The sequence below is a fragment of the Triturus cristatus genome, chromosome 5_1 (genome assembly GCF_964204655.1).
Source record: "Triturus cristatus chromosome 5_1, aTriCri1.1, whole genome shotgun sequence".
Classification (NCBI taxonomy): Eukaryota; Metazoa; Chordata; class Amphibia; order Caudata; family Salamandridae; genus Triturus; species Triturus cristatus.
The window spans coordinates 305,841,470-305,859,162 of NC_140587.1; positions in this window are offsets into that span (position 1 = coordinate 305,841,470).

Here is a 17,693-nt window from a genome sequence, read left to right on the forward strand (position 1 = left end):
ACTCTCACACTAACATTCCATGCATCACATTCACACTGGCTGAGAAGCCAGATACATACAACACAGGTTACTACGTAGTATATATGGGATGCTTAGAGAGGCAATTTCACTCTTCTCAAGCGCTCACCCACCCCAAAGTTTAGTCTGGTTCAGGTCCAGCTAAGTGTGGCGGCATGATTTTTGAATGGTTAATATCAATGATTGCAGAAGAATCTTCTCTATGGCGTAGTCACCCCCTCACATCAAGTTTGTTGATTGTTGGCCTTAAGGTGCTGAGATGCTAACAACTCTGTTGGAACATGCAATGTGTGCTAGGGGGGAGAGGGGTCATCCAAAGTTCTATTAGTCAAGTTCCGCAGATCTGCGTAGAATCCATCTCCTGCTGGTCATGCCTTTTGTCATGCCTAAGCAGGTGCATGCACCGTACTAACTTTTTTAATGGCCGGAGTGGGTGTACATTCATTTCAGTAACCTACAGATACTGGTGGGAACAACTGAAAACCAAAGATTATGGAAAATACGTAAGTTGACTTCTGGGGATTTAAAACTGTTTGACAAATGACTTCAATGTTGGTTTGGGGTATGCTCAAGGTGAATGTTGTTCTGCTGGTGGCCTTTGTTTTCTAGCTCCAGCGCGGGATGGCTCACATTGTGGTGTCTGCCTTTGCTGGTGAGGTTGAAATCACGCTCATTCACAGGTTGCTCTTCCTGATATTTGCCAACCATGTATAAGATCCTTGATTTTCCACAGTGTAAAGATATTGTAGGATACTGTACATAATGTTTATTATATAATTGAATGTTATTATGTGATTTTATGTGTCAATTGTATGTATCCAGTTTCTTAATGTTCAATTCAATGAATTGTGTCAATATGTCTTGATACTCTTCAGGCCATTTTTGTGTAATAAAATAGTCCATTGCCATTCTATAAGTCATACAGAGTATATGTGTCTGGGTGCTCTGAAGTGCCTGTGTGCAAAAATGATGTCCCTGTGCTGTGTCAATACCAGGGCTGGATCTTCATTTGCACCTTGTGGGGGTTTATTCAGTAGAAGATCCTCATCCTCAGAAAGCACTTTCTGTTTCCACTGATTTGTATATGTGATGCACATAGCTCACCAGAGCAGTGACCTCACCACCACCCTCTCTCTTTAGTGGGCAATGCACGTATGTCTGGTAGGGGAAAATGAAAAGCAAGGACTACGGACACCCATATAGCACCTTCTGGGGATTTAAACTGTTTGAAAAATGACTTTGTTGTGGCTTTGGAGTTGGCCTGACATGAAGGATGGCCTGCTGGAAGCTTCAGACATTAACCTTATTTGGGTTGCTCACATCAAGGTATCGCTGTTTGCTTGGAGAAAGTGGATTGGGCTTGATCACAGGAAGCTCTTGTTATTGGGTATCAATGTATAAGGTACCATATTTATCACAGTGCAAGCTAGTGGGGTTTCAATTACTCCCTGGTACTCCAATTGGGAGAAAATCTCCTTAACGGGTGCTTTAGCATCCTGTTTAATAGGATATTGTGGCTTCACCTGTGGTGTGGACCGTATAGGTATAATATGATAAGGGGAATCCTTGTCCCAGCAAACATGATTGTGATAAAGTGCAAGGGCCAATGCAAGGATCCATTCGGCTGCATAAGCTTGTTTGACTTCGTCAGGGAAAAGGTGAGAAAAGAAAGGAACAATCACATCCTCTCCTTGGGGGGAAGTGCGCACAAATAGTGGGAGCCAATCAACCGCCACCAAGAGGATGTCGTAGGACAAAGTTACATTTTCCCAGGAATATTGCTTTAATGGTGTGGTTAACGTCACCTACAATTTGAATATCTAGGTGATATAATATGTCTGGAGGGGCTACACGTGAATCCGCAGTTTCAACTGTAACAAAGGTATCAGTTGCTTTCGTTACTATTGTGACTTCTGCAGCGCTGTCGAGGAGAGTCACCCTCCAACTCTTGTTCAGTAGGAGGGTTCTTACTGTGGTATATTTAGCAGCCAAAGCCGCTACTTTGTCTTTCTGAAACAGGGCTTATATTTAGGAATCTTGTCCTCCTTTAGCTTCACATCAGACGAGCGGTGTGTTTCCCTTTTCGGCTTCACGTACTCTTCCTGTCTGCGTACAGATCGCCTTCCTCTCTCGCACTGCTGGTCAGATGATCCCTGAAAGGAACGAGGAGAATGTGTAGCAGGAACCTGATACCTGTTTGGGGTCTTGATTTTAGTGCAATCACAAAAATGGTACCGCCTCTCAGATATCTCCGTGGGTGGAGAAGCTCCATGAGGCGTACCTTTTTGTTGTTGTTTAGATTTATCCCTTGCTGTCTTAGCAAACTCACAGGCTAGTCTGGCATCCTGGTCAGTATTAGGCTTGACAAGTGGTGGTGCTGAAGGCCTGGGTCCCAAATTAATGCGCCTAAATATGTATACATGTTAGCAATATTTATAGGCAACTCACAGCTGTCAGTGACATAGCCAGCGATACTGCTTCACCTTTAACATTAGAAATAATCATTTTGTAGACTACAGGAAAATTACCCATCTGTTTCATCCCAAAATCTAGGGCAGGACCTGCCCCATGTTCATTCTGTTTCTGTTTGAGAACGTTTGGTCAAACGGCCATCGAGGGAGTGGCATGACAGATGTTACAGACTGTGGCAAAAGTTGTCCCCCAGGTGTTACTGTCTCCAAGAGTGGGAACCACCCCAGTGGGTAAGCACATAGTTAAAATTCTGTGCTTGGCTTGTGGCCCCGTAAGGGGAAACTCAGCTTTGAGTTGACTGATTATTTGGGCAATCCAAAATGGAATTTTATCACGACTAGTGGGTCTTTTTCCCATAGCTGAATCAACAATTAAATGACTAACAACAGGCACTGTAGGCAACTGGGCTTGTACTTGCAGGCCAACGTTTGCTGGACCAGTTAACAATGTAAATAAACTGAATAAAACAAAATTGATTCAGCACCGCAACTATTCAATGTGTCTCACTTTTTGATCATAATAGTTCAGCCCAGTTATAATGGAAAATCAAATACATAGGACATATAATTTTCAAAAATTCATAAAGTATTTTTGTGGAAAGTTCTTTATTCATATTCTTCTTCTTTTATCTCTTATTATTCACCTTAAAACAGTAGCCAACGTGTTTCATCCTCATTGACTTCTTCAGGGCTCTATTTCGTAATTCTGCTAACTAAGGTGCTGTGCTGGTGTTTATGTCATTCGTGGTATGCCCATTCCTTTGCATATGACGTTACTTAGTAATTCCTCTAAGGTTAGATGCAACCATGTCAATCCATTCAATAAACTGCAGTGAAGAATATTCCAATTTTCTTTAATGGAAAGATTGTTCAGAATTTTCCAGGATGTGCTGATATAAGTTGCCTGAATTTGAGTTTCGTTCGCTGAAGGGCTGGAATTTGTCCGCTGGGGTGTTCCAGAGATCTAAAAAAGACTTAGTTAGGCGTCTGTATAAGACACAAAGAATATCGTACAAACCTCGGGATTGCACGAGATTTAGATTACATATATTATGGTATGGTGTATATCCAGCTAATGCCGGACAAGTAGCCCCCCCATTACTGAGAGGGCCCATTTGAACTGACCCAGGCACATGAGGAAGGGCACCATTAAACCAAGTCTGGTGCTCTCAGATCATAAGAGGAATTTCAACGAGGGCATAAGGTCTGTATGAAGCAGGTGCCTATGGGACAGTGTATTCGTGAAAGGTGTTAGTGTTAGCATTCACAGCTGCAAATGTGACCCAAGGATGAAAAACTTCAAAGTAGTATGCAGCGTCCTCTTCTACTACAAAGATTACAGGAGCACCTGCATTAGGGATTCCATGTTGTGTCAATTGTGCATAGACCACCGGTCAACAGTTAGCCGCAATAGCTGTAGGTTGCACCATTGAAAAACAAAGATGGATTTAAAGTGTAACACAAAGTGGTTTCTAACCTTTTAATATTCACGCTTGAAAAACCAACAGAATCAGGTTATCCCTAAATACAGTGGAGGAATAATCCCCAGCATCACGGATCTCTCCGGTAAAAGGTGCAATGGTATTGTGGACAAGCATAAGCACTACTCAGGATTTCCGCAAAGAAGTACCTGCCTAAAATGTTAGCAGTGCCATGTTGCAGGGATTCTGCTCGGGAACTGATTTATGCTTGGGACCATAGAACATAAGCATGTAGGGACTTAGTCACCATAACACCTAAGTATCTATAAGCCCGAGTCCGACTAGCTATCATGCCTCACTTGCCCTCCTAACCTTTCCAGAGAGACAAGTGAGTTGGCACCCCAGAACACAATCCTCTCGATCCTCTCAGGGATTGCGGTAACTAGACACACCCTTACGCTCTCTCACTTGTACTTGCCCAGAGTAAGATAAGAAAGAGACACGAAGGAAGATTACAATGTTTATTTAAACTATTGTACGCTAAAATGCAATAATTCTGCCACAATTAAAAAACAAATACATGCCAATAATACCATCAGCAAGGTTAATAAACCGTATACCATGAAAGCCCTGTCATGTTATCTGACAGACCCGCCTAATGCCTCCTGTACTACTGAAGCACATTGGTTATATAGTATAGATCTCTGGATTTTAGTGGCAGACCCCGTACCTTAACATGCATAGGTGAATGTTCTAAATTCCAACTGACACAGCACTCTCATCTCAAGACCTTTGCTTTCTGTGTGTTTTTCCAGAACCCTGTCCTTAGTTTTATGAAAAGATATGTGTATTCAAAAACAGTAACTGCATTCCTTTATCATGTCTAGGTGCTAGTGTCTGACCAGAGAGAATAACAAGGGGCAATGTTTTTTGACCTTGCCTAGGCTATGCAGTCTAAATCCCAGGAAAGTAATAAAATACAAAAACGTGTTGGCTCCGTGTGAAAATATAATGTGGCACAAAGGCAAGCGTGCCATTTAGTAATGTGTGCAAAACCAAAGCGGCTTACAACGTGCATGATTAGGTTTACATAGGGAAAACGACAATGGGCCATATGAGAAACACATGACAATACCAACACAGAAATTCCTATGTACCACAGCTGAGCTTCACTTCTCCTCCCAGTGCCATCAGCACCAAGCTTACTGTCTCAACAGTGACACAGGTGCCAAGCTGCCCATCCCCTCAGGGTGACACCACCTCTGCGACATATTATGCATTTGCCCTGCACTTTTCTTGGAATGAAGATCTTTTCTTCGTGCTCACTTTACTAAATTGGGGGTACAAAGCTGTAGGCAAGCTGTCATTGAATGGTAGAATGGGCTTTAAATTATTATCTTCTGTATATTTGTATAGAGTACTATTACCCGCGAAGGTATCCTTGCACTGAGTAGTTGTGTTTCTAGCCCTACCTATGGTAGGTTGGTTAATTGAAAAGTTTCCGATTGTGGAAGACATCTCATCCAATGCCTTCCAGCAGGTCAAGACTGTCCGCGATTGGACCTTCGCAATGATGGGCCTGCCCGCCGAGATAAGGTTTGACAATAGGCCCCCAGTCCAAGGGTGAGAAATCCAGGAATACATAACATAACATAACAAAACTCCACAATGGCCGCAGGCCAATGGTGAGATAGAGCGCTTCATGTGGACTCTTACCAAGCCCTGTTGATTAGAGTGGAACGAGGGGAAGATGCGGAGGAGTGCCTCCACCGATTCCTGAATGCATATCACCAGACCCCGCACAGCACCACCCGCTGTGCTCCATAAAGAGGACTAGTGGTCTTCATCTACTGTCCCATTCTTTATTTATTTGCTCTGTCCCAGGCACTCGTGGTAGACGAAAGGACAGAGTAGACAGCCAGCGGCAGACTAGCGGTAGAGGAAAGGGCAGAGTAGACTGCCAGCAGAGGACGAGTGGCAGAGGAAAGGGCAGAGTAGACGGCCAACAGAGGAGTAGTGATAGCGGAAAAGACATAGTAGACCGCCAGCGGAGGACTAGTGGCAGAGGAAAGGGCAGAATAGACTGCCAGCTTAGAACTTGTGGTAGAGGAAAGGACAGAGTAAATTGCCAGCAGAGGACTAGTGGCAGAGGAAAAGACAGAGTAGACAGCCAGCCGGGGACTAGTGGTAGAGGAAAGGACAGAGTAGACTGCCAGCGGAGTACTAGCAGTGGAGGAAAGGACAAAGTAGACTGCCAGCGGCGGACTAGTGGTAGAGGAAAGGGCAGAGTAGACTGCTAGCAGAGGACTAGTGGCAGAGGAAAGGGCAGAGTAGACTGCCAGCGGAAGACTAGTGATAGCAGAAAGGACAGAGTAGACTGCCAGCGGAGGAATAGTGGTAGAGGAAAGGGCAGAATAGCCTGCAAGCAGAGGACTAGTGGCAGAGGAAAGGGCAGAGTATACTGCCAGCTGAGGACTAGTGGCAGAGGAAAGGACAGAGGAGACTGACAGCGGAGGACTAGTGGCAGAGGAAAGGTCAGAGTAGACTGCCAGCGGGGGACTACTGGTAGGGGAAAGGACTGAGTAGACTGCCAGCGGAGTACTAGTGGTAGAGGAAAGGGCAGAGTAGACTGCCAGCAGAGGACTAGTGGCAGAGGAAAGGGCAGAGTAGACTGCCAGCGGTGGACTAGTGGCAGAGGAAATGGACGAGTAGACTGCTAGAAGAGGACAAGTGGCAGAGGAAAGGGCAGAGTAGACTGCTAGCAGATGATTAGTGATAGAGGAAAGGACAGAGTAGACCACCAGCGGAGGACTAGTGACAGAGGAAAGGGCAGAATAGACTGCCAGCTTTGAACTTGTGGTAGAGGAAAGGACAGAGTAGACTCCCAGCAGAGGACTAGTGGCAGAGAAAAGGACAGAGTAGACTGCCAGCAGAGGAATCGTGATAGCGGAAAAGACAGAGTAGACTGCCAGCAGAGGACTAGTGATAGCAGAAAGGACAGAGTAGACTGCCAGCGGAGGACTTGTGGCAGAGAAAGGGCAGAATAGACTGAAAGCAGAGGACTAGTGGCAGAGGAAAGGGTAGAGTAGATTGCCAGCTGAGGACTAGCGGCAGAGGAAAGGACAGAGTAGACTGCCAGCCGAGGACTAGTGGCAGAGGAAAGGGCAGAATAGACTGCCAGCGGAGGACTAGTGGCAGAGGAAAGGGCAGAATAGACTGCCAGCAGAGGACTAGTGACAGAGGAAAGGACAGAGTAGACTGCCAGCAGAGGACTAGTGGTGGAGGAAAAGACAGAGTAGACTGCCAGCGGAGGACTAGTGGCAGAGGAAAGGGCAGAATAGACTGCCAGCGGAGGACTAGTGGCAGAGGAAAGGGCAGAATAGACTGCCAGCGGAGGACTAGTGGCAGAGGAAAGGGCAGAATAGACTGCCAGCAGAGGACTAGTGACAGAGGAAAGGACAGAGTGGACTGCCAGCGGAGGACTGGTGGCAGAGGAAAGGGCATAATAGACTGCCAGCAGAGAACTGTGGCAGAGGAAAGGACAGAGTAGACAGCCAGCCGGGGACTAGTGGTAGAGGAAAGGACAGAGTAGACTGCCAGCGGAGTACTAGCAGTGGAGGAAAGGACAAAGTAGACTGCCAGCGGCGGACTAGTGGTAGAGGAAAGGGCAGAGTAGACTGCTAGCAGAGGACTAGTGGCAGAGGAAAGGGCAGAGTAGACTGCCAGCGGAGGACTAGTGATAGCAGAAAGGACAGAGTAGACTGCCAGCGGAGGAATAGTGGTAGAGGAAAGGGCAGAATAGCCTGCAAGCAGAGGACTAGTGGCAGAGGAAAGGGCAGAGTATACTGCCAGCTGAGGACTAGTGGCAGAGGAAAGGACAGAGGAGACTGACAGCGGAGGACTAGTGGCAGAGGAAAGGTCAGAGTAGACTGCCAGCGGGGGACTACTGGTAGGGGAAAGGTCTGAGTAGACTGCCAGCGGAGTAATAGTGGTAGAGGAAAGGGCAGAGTAGACTGCCAGCAGAGGACTAGTGGCAGAGGAAAGGGCAGAGTAGACTGCCAGCGGTGGACTAGTGGCAGAGGAAATGGCCGAGTAGACTGCTAGCAGAGGACAAGTGGCAGAGGAAAGGGCAGAGTAGACTGCTAGCAGATGATTAGTGATAGAGGAAAGGACAGAGTAGACCACCAGCGGAGGACTAGTGACAGAGGAAAGGGCAGAATAGACTGCCAGCTTTGAACTTGTGGTAGAGGAAAGGACAGAGTAGACTCCCAGCAGAGGACTAGTGGCAGAGGAAAGGACAGAGTAGACTGCCAGCAGAGGAATCGTGATAGCGGAAAAGACAGAGTAGACTGCCAGCAGAGGACTAGTGATAGCAGAAAGGACAGAGTAGACTGCCAGCGGAGGACTTGTGGCAGAGAAAGGGCAGAATAGACTGAAAGCAGAGGACTAGTGGCAGAGGAAAGGGTAGAGTAGATTGCCAGCTGAGGACTAGCGGCAGAGGAAAGGACAGAGTAGACTGCCAACGGAGGACTAGTGGCAGAGGAAAGGACAGAGTAGACTGCCAGCAGAGGACTAGTGGTGGAGGAAAAGACAGAGTAGACTGCCAGCGGAGGACTAGTGGCAGAGGAAAGGACAGAGTAGACTGCCAGTGCAGAACTAGTGGTAGAGGAAAGGACAGAGTACACTGCCAGCCGAGGACTAGTGGCAGAGGAAAGGGCAGAATAGACTGCCAGCGGAGGACTAGTGGCAGAGGAAAGGGCAGAATAGACTGCCAGCAGAGGACTAGTGACAGAGGAAAGGACAGAGTGGACTGCCAGCGGAGGACTGGTGGCAGAGGAAAGGGCATAATAGACTGCCAGCAGAGAACTGTGGCAGAGGAAAGGACAGAGTAGACTGCCAGCAGAGGATTTGTGGTAGAGGAAAGGACAGAGTAGACTGCCAGCAGAGGACTAGTGACAGAGGAAAGGACAGAGTAGACTGCCAGCAGAGGAGCAGTGATAGCGGTAAGGACAGAGTAGACTGCCAGCAGAGGACTAGTGGTCTTCATCTACTGTCCCATTCTTTATTTATTTGCTCTGTCCCAGGCACTAGTGGTAGAGGAAAGGACAGAGTAGACTGCCAGCGGCGGACTAGCGGTAGAGGAAAGGGCAGAGTAGATTGCCAATGGAGGACTAGTGGCAGAGGAAAGGACAGAGTAGACTGCCAGTGCAGAACTAGTGGTAGAGGAAAGGACAGAGTACACTGCCAGCCGAGGACTAGTGGCAGAGGAAAGGGCAGAATAGACTGCCAGCGGAGGACTAGTGGCAGAGGAAAGGGCAGAGTAGACTGCCAGCGGAGGACTAGTGATAGCAGAAAGGACAGAGTAGACTGCCAGCGGAGGAATAGTGGTAGAGGAAAGGGCAGAATAGCCTGCAAGCAGAGGACTAGTGGCAGAGGAAAGGGCAGAGTATACTGCCAGCTGAGGACTAGTGGCAGAGGAAAGGACAGAGGAGACTGACAGCGGAGGACTAGTGGCAGAGGAAAGGTCAGAGTAGACTGCCAGCGGGGGACTACTGGTAGGGGAAAGGACTGAGTAGACTGCCAGCGGAGTACTAGTGGTAGAGGAAAGGGCAGAGTAGACTGCCAGCAGAGGACTAGTGGCAGAGGAAAGGGCAGAGTAGACTGCCAGCGGTGGACTAGTGGCAGAGGAAATGGCCGAGTAGACTGCTAGCAGAGGACAAGTGGCAGAGGAAAGGGCAGAATAGACTGCTAGCAGATGATTAGTGATAGAGGAAAGGACAGAGTAGACCACCAGCGGAGGACTAGTGACAGAGGAAAGGGCAGAATAGACTGCCAGCTTTGAACTTGTGGTAGAGGAAAGGACAGAGTAGACTCCCAGCAGAGGACTAGTGGCAGAGGAAAGGACAGAGTAGACTGCCAGCAGAGGAATCGTGATAGCGGAAAAGACAGAGTAGACTGCCAGCAGAGGACTAGTGATAGCAGAAAGGACAGAGTAGACTGCCAGCGGAGGACTTGTGGCAGAGAAAGGGCAGAATAGACTGAAAGCAGAGGACTAGTGGCAGAGGAAAGGGTAGAGTAGATTGCCAGCTGAGGACTAGCGGCAGAGGAAAGGACAGAGTAGACTGCCAACGGAGGACTAGTGGCAGAGGAAAGGACAGAGTAGACTGCCAGCAGAGGACTAGTGGTGGAGGAAAAGACAGAGTAGACTGCCAGCGGAGGACTAGTGGCAGAGGAAAGGACAGAGTAGACTGCCAGTGCAGAACTAGTGGTAGAGGAAAGGACAGAGTACACTGCCAGCCGAGGACTAGTGGAAGAGGAAAGGGCAGAATAGACTGCCAGCGGAGGACTAGTGGCAGAGGAAAGGGCAGAATAGACTGCCAGCAGAGGACTAGTGACAGAGGAAAGGACAGAGTGGACTGCCAGCGGAGGACTGGTGGCAGAGGAAAGGGCATAATAGACTGCCAGCAGAGAACTGTGGCAGAGGAAAGGACAGAGTAGACTGCCAGCAGAGGATTTGTGGTAGAGGAAAGGACAGAGTAGACTGCCAGCAGAGGACTAGTGACAGAGGAAAGGACAGAGTAGACTGCCAGCAGAGGAGCAGTGATAGCGGTAAGGACAGAGTAGACTGCCAGCAGAGGACTAGTGGTCTTCATCTACTGTCCCATTCTTTATTTATTTGCTCTGTCCCAGGCACTAGTGGTAGAGGAAAGGACAGAGTAGACTGCCAGCGGCGGACTAGCGGTAGAGGAAAGGGCAGAGTAGATTGCCAATGGAGGACTAGTGGCAGAGGAAAGGACAGAGTAGACTGCCAGTGCAGAACTAGTGGTAGAGGAAAGGACAGAGTACACTGCCAGCCGAGGACTAGTGGCAGAGGAAAGGGCAGAATAGACTGCCAGCGGAGGACTAGTGGCAGAGGAAAGGGCAGAGTAGACTGCCAGCGGAGGACTAGTGATAGCAGAAAGGACAGAGTAGACTGCCAGCGGAGGAATAGTGGTAGAGGAAAGGGCAGAATAGCCTGCAAGCAGAGGACTAGTGGCAGAGGAAAGGGCAGAGTATACTGCCAGCTGAGGACTAGTGGCAGAGGAAAGGACAGAGGAGACTGACAGCGGAGGACTAGTGGCAGAGGAAAGGTCAGAGTAGACTGCCAGCGGGGGACTACTGGTAGGGGAAAGGACAGAGTAGACTGCCAGCGGAGTACTAGTGGTATAGGAAAGGGCAGAGTAGACTGCCAGCAGAGGACTAGTGGTAGAGGAAAGGGCAGAGTAGACTGCCAGCGGTGGACTAGTGGCAGAGGAAATGGCCGAGTAGACTGCTAGCAGAGGACAAGTGGCAGAGGAAAGGGCAGAGTAGACTGCTAGCAGATGATTAGTGATAGAGGAAAGGACAGAGTAGACCACCAGCGGAGGACTAGTGACAGAGGAAAGGGCAGAATAGACTGCCAGCGGAGGACTAGTGGCAGAGGAAAGGGCAGAGTAGACTGCCAGCGGAGGACTAGTGATAGCAGAAAGGACAGAGTAGACTGCCAGCGGAGGAATAGTCGTAGAGGAAAGGGCAGAATAGCCTGCAAGCAGAGAACTTGTGGCAGAGGAAAGGACAGAGTAGACTGCCAGCAGAGGATTTGTGGTAGAGGAAAGGACAGAGTAGACTGCCAGCAGAGGACTAGTGGCAGAGGAAAGGACAGAGTAGACTGCCAGCAGAGGAGCAGTGATAGCGGTAAGGACAGAGTAGACTGCCAGCAGAGGACTAGTGGTCTTCATCTACTGTCCCATTCTTTATTTATTTGCTCTGTCCCAGGCACTAGTGGTAGAGGAAAGGACAGAGTAGATAGCCAGCGGCGGACTAGCGGTAGAGGAAAGGGCAGAGTAGATTGCCAGCAGAGGACTAGTGGCAGAGGAAAGGGCAGAGTAGACCGCCAGCAGAGGACTAGTGATAGAGGAAAGGACAGAGTGGACTGCCAGTGGAGGACTAGTGGCAGAGGAAAGGGCAGAATAGACTGCCAGCAGAGAACTAGTGGCAGAGGAAAGGACAAAGTAGACTGCCAGCAGAGGACTAGTGGTAGAGGAAAGGGCAGAGTAGACCACCAGCGGAGGACTAGTGACAGAGGAAAGGGCAGAATAGACTGCCAGCTTTGAACTTGTGGTAGAGGAAAGGACAGAGTAGACTCCCAGCAGAGGACTAGTGGCAGAGGAAAGGACAGAGTAGACTGCCAGCAGAGGAATCGTGATAGCGGAAAAGACAGAGTAGACTGCCAGCAGAGGACTAGTGATAGCAGAAAGGACAGAATAGACTGCCAGCGGAGGACTTGTGGCAGAGAAAGGGCAGAATAGACTGAAAGCAGAGGACTAGTGGCAGAGGAAAGGGTAGAGTAGATTGCCAGCTGAGGACTAGCGGCAGAGGAAAGGACAGAGTAGACTGCCAACGGAGGACTAGTGGCAGAGGAAAGGACAGAGTAGACGCCAGCAGAGGACTAGTGGTGGAGGAAAAGACAGAGTAGACTGCCAGCGGAGGACTAGTGGCAGAGGAAAGGACAGAGTAGACTGCCAGTGCAGAACTAGTGGTAGAGGAAAGGACAGAGTACACTGCCAGCCGAGGACTAGTGGCAGAGGAAAGGGCAGAATAGACTGCCAGCGGAGGACTAGTGGCAGAGGAAAGGGCAGAATAGACTGCCAGCAGAGGACTAGTGACAGAGGAAAGGACAGAGTGGACTGCCAGCGGAGGACTGGTGGCAGAGGAAAGGACAGAGTAGACTGCCAGTGCAGAACTAGTGGTAGAGGAAAGGACAGAGTACACTGCCAGCCGAGGACTAGTGGCAGAGGAAAGGGCAGAATAGACTGCCAGCGGAGGACTAGTGGCAGAGGAAAGGGCAGAATAGACTGCCAGCAGAGGACTAGTGACAGAGGAAAGGACAGAGTGGACTGCCAGCGGAGGACTGGTGGCAGAGGAAAGGGCATAATAGACTGCCAGCAGAGAACTGTGGCAGAGGAAAGGACAGAGTAGACCACCAGCGGAGGACTAGTGACAGAGGAAAGGGCAGAATAGACTGCCAGCTTTGAACTTGTGGTAGAGGAAAGGACAGAGTAGACTCCCAGCAGAGAACTAGTGGCAGAGGAAAGGACAGAGTAGACTGCCAGCAGAGGACTAGTGACAGAGGAAAGGACAGAGTAGACTGCCAGCAGAGGAGCAGTGATAGCGGTAAGGACAGAGTAGACTGCCAGCAGAGGACTAGTGGTCTTCATCTACTGTCCCATTCTTTATTTATTTGCTCTGTCCCAGGCACTAGTGGTAGAGGAAAGGACAGAGTAGACTGCCAGCGGCGGACTAGCGGTAGAGGAAAGGGCAGAGTAGATTGCCAATGGAGGACTAGTGGCAGAGGAAAGGACAGAGTAGACTGCCAGTGCAGAACTAGTGGTAGAGGAAAGGACAGAGTACACTGCCAGCCGAGGACTAGTGGCAGAGGAAAGGGCAGAATAGACTGCCAGCGGAGGACTAGTGGCAGAGGAAAGGGCAGAGTAGACTGCCAGCGGAGGACTAGTGATAGCAGAAAGGACAGAGTAGACTGCCAGCGGAGGAATAGTCGTAGAGGAAAGGGCAGAATAGCCTGCAAGCAGAGAACTAGTGGCAGAGGAAAGGACAGAGTAGACTGCCAGCAGAGGATTTGTGGTAGAGGAAAGGACAGAGTAGACTGCCAGCAGAGGACTAGTGGCAGAGGAAAGGACAGAGTAGACTGCCAGCAGAGGAGCAGTGATTGCGGTAAGGACAGAGTAGACTGCCAGCAGAGGACTAGTGGTCTTCATCTACTGTCCCATTCTTTATTTATTTGCTCTGTCCCAGGCACTAGTGGTAGAGGAAAGGACAGAGTAGATAGCCAGCGGCGGACTAGCGGTAGAGGAAAGGGCAGAGTAGATTGCCAGCAGAGGACTAGTGGCAGAGGAAAGGGCAGAGTAGACCGCCAGCAGAGGACTAGTGATAGAGGAAAGGACAGAGTGGACTGCCAGTGGAGGACTAGTGGCAGAGGAAAGGGCAGAATAGACTGCCAGCAGAGAACTAGTGGCAGAGGAAAGGACAAAGTAGACTGCCAGCAGAGGACTTGTGGTAGAGGAAAGGACAGAGTAGACTGCCAGCAGAGGACTAGTGGCAGAGGAAATGACAGAGTAGACTGCCAGCAGATGAGCAGTGATAGCGGAAAGGACAGAGTAGACTGCCAGCAGAGGACTAGTGGTCTTCATCTACTGTCACATTCTTTATTTATTTGCTCTGTCCCAGGCACCTAGAGACCTTTGGCAGACTTGTCATTTCCACTTGCATAAGTGAAAGTGAAACCATGAAATTGAGGGCTGGGCAGAAGGAAAGATGATCAGTTCTTAATTAATGCTAGGAGTTTAAGGATTGTTATGCACTTAATATTAAATCCCTCTGTGGAAAAGGCAAATTTGCAGTTCGGAAAATGTTGCAAATTCCTCTTTTTGTGAGTCAGAATGATTTGTCCACCTCACCCCGTCACAGGGGATTTGTACAAAGCAATACACTTTAATGAGTTCAAAATAAAACAAGCATTTGTAATGCAATCAGTCGGGGTGCCGCTCGCTGAGGAGTCCTTGCCCTGTTCCAGCCCTTTGCCTGTTGTCGTGTGGAGCCCCGCTGGGCACTGGCCTCATTGGACCTGTATGCTGGGAGCCCCTGTGGACTTTGTAAAAAGACTGGGGAGTGCGGTGGAGGAGGACGGGACTGCAAGGTCCAGCAGGCTGTGCGTGTTGCATCGAGCACACCTGCCGCCTCTTCCCGTGACTCTGCCTCCTGCTGACCGGTGAAAACCGCTCGCGGCCCCCGCTTCGCGGGCGCCGCTCGCTGAGGAGTCCTTGCCCTGTTCCAGCCCTTTGCCTGTTGTCGTGTGGAGCCCCGCTGGGCACTGGCCTCATTGGACCTGTATGCTGGGAGCCCCTGTGGACTTTGTAAAAAGACTGGGGAGTGCGGTGGAGGAGGACGGGACTGCGAGGTCCAGCAGGCTGTGCGTGTTGCATCGAGCACACCTGCCGCCTCTTCCCTTGACTCCGCCCCCTCTATCTACAATCAGCATAAGACCTGAGGTCACTACGCGTCAGCGGGACGCGTGTGCGGGACACCACCCGGGACAAAGCCCGGACTAAGGGCGGACCCTCTAAGACCCTCATAGACCCACAGAGACTGGACTGGGCCAGAATCCCTGCCCGAATACAGATCATCATAGGACTATTGTGTAAGTGTTTGGGGGTTCATAATATAACCATTATGACTACTGAAATTTTAACCCTGGAGTTACCTGGCCCTGAGAAGTCGGTGGGTTTGGTAGATGGGAAATTAGATAAGTATTTTAAGAAAACCGTTTTGGATTCCCCAACTCCCCCTACCCTTGAAGAACTTCGGGCTGAACGACGGCGGTCGATTGAAAGTTTAAAGAATAGACCATTTCCGGTGTCACCTGCGTTAATGAGCTCTATGGGGGATATTTGCACCACCTCGCAGGACAGTATCCCTCTAATATTTAGAGAAGGAACATATACGAGTGAATCTGAATCCTTAGGCACTACTAGTAATCCGTTAACTACAGTCATCACTCCCAGTACTACTAAATCTATTGTTATAACTAAAGCACAAATTACCTCTATCCCTAAACAAACAAAAGAAGTCAACAGTAGGGTAAAAAAAGTCACGCAAGTTAAAATCCATGGCCCCCCTTCGGCTAAACGGCGTAAAAATAACCTTCCAAAGAGGAAATTCAATCAGGCAGACTTTGGTACTAAAAAGGTTGATAGTACTAGAGGAGGACTGGTTAAAGTAACAGACGAAGGAAGGAAAGCTATATCACCTACGCATCCATGTGTAACTCCCTTTACTGACCCTGTTATCTCCATCGCCGATAGCCCCCCAACGGTGGTGACGTTACAGGAATCTTCAGACAGGGCCCTGATTGATAGCATAGAGTCTATAATGAGGACCTATTCCCTGGCTATCATAGAAAGACTTAGCAAACTAGAAGATAGACTTGGGAAGATAGAACACGAATTGGAGAAAAAGATTGTAATTAATAAAGTGTCGCTTAACCCCTCTATACAAGTCCCAATGGTACCCTCTTCATCGGGTACATCCGCTACAATAACGATACCTACCCCTGATCAGACTACCATTCAGCCTCAACCCTCAATTAATATGAGTGGAAGTACATCAGGGAGTAATCCTGCTGGACCTAACAGTAAACCCACATTAGTACAGGCTGTAACGTCTAATGGACAGCGGAATAATTCTGGTCAAGCCCCAGGGAATATAAATAGAGAGAGAGGAAACGAGCGACCGGCTCGAGATAATTATAACAAGGGTCCCCTTCCAGAACTTCCACCAGAAGCTGTACCCCTTGTAGTAGTCCTTACGGGGGTACCAGAGCTGGAGAAGGACAAACGGGAGAGCTTTACCCAGTTGAAAAATAAAATATCACACTGGTTAAGTCTATATAGACCTATTGCAAATAATATCAATGGAGAAATTATACATGTCCGCCGCCTTCCTTGGCTGGGAGGAAGATCCAAAGATATTGAGGGAGACATAGTGGTCATTAATTTTAGAGATCAGAATGCCGTCCATTTTATACTTAATTGGCCGTCAGACCACGATAGTAAACCTATTACCCCCCGTCCCCTAACATATTTTTATCCTCGCTCAGTGGTGTTCCCACCAAATCATCAATCACAGCGAGCTCCCCCTCCATCGTTATTGAGGCAAATGCTCCCAAACCCATATCGTCCACCTGTCTACAATAATGGCCCTATATTTAGTGACAGGCAACCACCATTAGCTGTAGATTTGTATGGGTGGAATACTATAGGCCCAAGGTATAACCACCTAACACATAGGAGAATGGATCATCTCAAACCTTTTACACCCCTAGATACCACCAATAGGTTTGAGGTGTTTAGTGGCCTGGAAGACTGCGATTGATGCCATCGAGCCACAGGGAAGGGGGAGAAGGAATTCCGTGGTGACACAGGGGGAGACACGGGTGGGGGTACGGGGGAAAAAGGTTCAACAGATATTAACACACCCAATGGATACAATGCTACATGTAGTTCTGGGGGTAGTACATGTAATTCTGCCCAGCTTCACTGTAATTCCGATGCTTTTACCCCGGCCAATGGAAGTACAAGCCTGACCTTACCATCTGTAGATCCCGTGCCAGGGGAAGCAACCCATGTCTACACCTTATCCCCACCATCCATTGAGGCTGTTAGTTTAATAGAACGGGGATATAAGATGGCGAGCTGGAATATCGCTGGATGGAATAACAAGATAGAATGTCTAGGATGGTTAGAATTTATAACCCAATTTGATATCCTGTGTCTCCAGGAGACTTGGGCGGCCGAAGATGTCTATCTTGACGGGTATGTTGCCTATAATTGCCATGCCCAGCCATCCAACATGGGGAGAGCCAGCGGTGGAATGGTGATATTGCTTTCTGTGAGGCTAGCGGTTCAAGTAAAAATCCACCGGACCGTCGGTCTACACTCTCAGTTGTTGTGGTTACAAAATAGGAATGGGCGAAATGTTTTAGTTATAAACCACTACAACAATGCCTTTAACCACTCAAAAACAGATATGGTTGATGAACTTGAAGCGGAGGTGGAAAGGCTATATGGGTGCAGTGATGTGCCTTTTGATATTTTGTGGGGCGGAGATTTTAACATTCACATGTGCCCATTTGGTGGCAATAGGGTGTGTGGACATGGGGATGAAGTGGGGGAAGATCAGACCCACTTTA